The sequence below is a fragment of the Phascolarctos cinereus genome, unplaced genomic scaffold (genome assembly GCF_003287225.1).
Source record: "Phascolarctos cinereus isolate Bilbo 61053 unplaced genomic scaffold, phaCin_HiC Scaffold_1;HRSCAF=81, whole genome shotgun sequence".
In the NCBI taxonomy this organism is placed as follows: Eukaryota; Metazoa; Chordata; class Mammalia; order Diprotodontia; family Phascolarctidae; genus Phascolarctos; species Phascolarctos cinereus.
Window position 1 is genome coordinate 30,502,672 of NW_027555514.1, and position 3,245 is coordinate 30,505,916.

The 3,245-nt window shown below is 38.3% G+C and overlaps 1 non-coding gene across 1 annotated transcript; it reads right to left on the reverse strand.

The window, feature by feature from the left end:
* Nucleotides 1-278: 278 nt before the first annotated feature.
* LOC144455187 (U6 spliceosomal RNA) lies at nt 279-380 on the reverse strand. The gene has a single exon (XR_013483899.1). It is a non-coding gene; the product is annotated as a U6 spliceosomal RNA (small nuclear RNA).
* Nucleotides 381-3,245: the final 2,865 nt, after the last annotated feature.

A 3,245-nucleotide genomic window follows, 5' to 3' on the forward strand; every position in this document is an offset into this window, starting at 1 on the left:
TTAACAATTTGTTCTTCCTTTGTTGAAAATGGTCTAATTCATATCCTTTGATATCCATTGTGGACTGGGTGTTATCTTTGTAAGCTTTTAACAAACAGTTCCTTATACATTTTAAATCTGGCATATTTTTTCCAATCTGTCATTTTCTTAATCATAATTTTTATTGTACCTATTTTTTTGAATTTTAAAGTAATCAAATGCATCTCTCTCGTCCCTAATAATTTCTCATATTTGTTATGTAGAAAAAAAGTCAGGTTCTTTTCCACAATCGAGATGAAAAAAATATGGGAAATTTCTTGAATTTGCATGTTACCCTTGCCCAGACTGAGCTGATCTCTGCAGCATTCCAATTTTAGTACAAGTGCTGCCTAAGCGAGCACGTTCCACGGCAATTTCCTCACATCTGGAAGAGTAAACTGAAATGAGAGCCCTCCAGAAAGGAATGAAAGCATTGTTCAACTTCCTTCCACTCCGCCCCCAGTGTGGACGCAAGGCTGCTACTCTACCCATAATGACTTTCAGGCTAGTTTTTCATCACCCTTCCTGGGGCAGTGATTTTTCTAACCTGGGGCACCTTTCATCTACAAAGATACACGAGCTCTGGACAGCCAAGGTCTTGAAACGTCTATACTAGCATGGCCTCAGCCACGAGGAATCTTGAACCTTCATCTCCGATTTGCTGCATTGGAGGCTGACTCCATTTCCTGGAACATTAAACACCAAGCACCACCTTTCTTCACTTGCTGCTCCTTTCCAGAAGAATTAGAGATGCCCACAATGTTGAAAGGTGGTGTGAGAATGAATATTCTTATTGCATGGACTCCTCATTATTTAGACTTTGAGTCTTACCTTGTAGTTGGTTGGATTGTCCAGGCTTTGGGTCTCTTGAAGGAAGGGGAATGAACCAGGGGCACTCCTTTAATTTAGTGTCTTATATACCCTGTGAAGATGCCAACTTCGAAGGCACCATGTTATGGCATGTTGTTGTTTGCCCTTCATTTTTGAAGAGAACCAGTGACATCAGTGCACTAGCAAAGTCTTGACTTGCTCAGGAATTGGATTCAATTGAGGCAAAGCTGGGCAGAGGTGTCATCCTCACTCTCTCCTCCAGAATCATTGGATTCCAGTGGCAAGACAAAAGTCTGGACAACAGGTGATGGCCTGGGATGCAACGGATGACCTTGGTGTCTTGGATGCCTAACCAAGCTCTAAGCATTCCACAGACATTGGAACATCGTTCCCAGTCTGTCCAGTCCATGGGGAGAAGTCTTTACACATTTATCCCCCTAGCTCACCATCCACTGAGGAAGACCTGGGTTTGAATCCTGTCTCAGACACTACTAGCAGTGTGACTCGGCAAATGACTTAACGTCTCAACCTTAGTTTTCCCACCTGTAAAAAGGGACCTATCTCCCAGGATTATTGTGAGGCTCCTCAGGTGAGATATTGTATACAAACTGCTTTGGTGAAATCAAAGCTGTCTATCAATGTGAATTGTTGTGAAATGTGAAACGTGACAAGCATCAGATTTGAATGCAGGGAGCCTGAAATTCAGATCTAATTTCTGACACTTGACATATCCAACAGAATTCGTCACCCTTCCTCCCAAACCTGTACCTCTTTACTACTTTCCTATGACTGTCCAGGTACTACCATTCTTCTAATCCCGAAGACTCTACCATTTGGTATTATCTTCATCTTCTGGCAGAAAGGGGATAGATTTAAAAATGCACAGACAGATAGACATCTTTTGGGCATGTCCAACAAGAGAATTTGTTTTGCTGTACTTTACATGTTTTATTTGTTGTTTGTATTTTGCTGTTACTGTAGCATATTGGGGTGGTAGAAAGGATAGATTATAAATACATGTAAAAAAGGTCATTTTTTATTTTTCCTTTTCCAATTAAAAAACATTTTTATTTAAAGTTTTGGGTTCCAAATTCTATCCCTCCCTCCTCTTCCTCCTCCTTGGGATGATAAGCAATCAGATATAGATTATACATGTGCAGTTATATAAAACATTTCCATATTAGTCATTTTGTACAAGAACATTCAAATAAAAGGAAAATGAAAAAAAGAAAGTAAAAAATAGCATGCTTCAGTCTATATTTAATCAATATCAGTTCTTTCTCTGGAGGCAGATCGTATGCTTTATCATTCATTCTTTGGGTTGTCTCTTGGATCACTGTATTGCTGAGAATAGCTAAGTCATTCACAGTTGATCATTGTATAGCATGGCTGTTACTGTTTACAACATTCTCCTGGTTCTGTTCACTTCACTTTGCATCAGTTCATGTAAGTCTTTCCGGGTTTTTCTGAAATCATCCTGCTCATCATTTCTTATAGTACAATAACATTCCATTACATTCATATACCACAGCTTGTTCAGCCATTCCCCAATTGATGGGCATCCTCTCAATTTCCAATTCTTAGCCAGCTCAAAAAGAACTGCAATAAATAGGTCCTTTCCTCTTTTTTTTTTTTTTAAATGTCTTTGGGATATTGACCTAGTTGGGTATGGCTGGATGAAGGGGTATGCATAGTTTTATAGCCCTCTGGGCATAGTTCCAAACTGCTCTCAAGAATGCTTGGGTCAGTTCACAACTCCACCAACAGGGCATTAGTGTCCCAGTTTTTTCACATCCCCTCTGATATACAACATTTCCTTTTTCTTTTTGTCATGTTAGCCACTCTGATAGATTTGAGGTGGTACTTCAGAGTTGTTTTAATTTGCATTTCTTTGATCAGTAGTAGTATTTTTTTTGTATGAATACAGATAGTTTTGATTTCTTTTTCTGAAAACTGCCTGTTCATATCCTTTGATCATTTAACACTTCCCCCCAGTTTTCAGCCTTCCTTATAATTTGGGTTGCATTGGTTTTGTTTGTGTAAAAACCTTTTAATTTTATATGATCACAATTATCTATTTTATATTTTGTAATGCTCTCTGTGTCTTCTTTGGTCCTAAATTCTTCCCTTATCCATAAATCTGACAGATAAGCTATTCCATGCTCTCTTAATTTGATTATTGTATCATCCTTTAGGTGTAAGTCATGTACCCATTTTGACCTTTTTTTGGTATATGGTGTGAGAGGTTGGTGCCAAACCATTTTCCAGTTTTCTCAGCAATTTTTGCCAGGTAATGAGTTTTTGTTCCAAAAGCTTGGATCTTTACATTTATCATATACTAATTCAGCACTTAAACTGACAACAGTAAAATGTTTCCAAATATGCAATGACCAAAA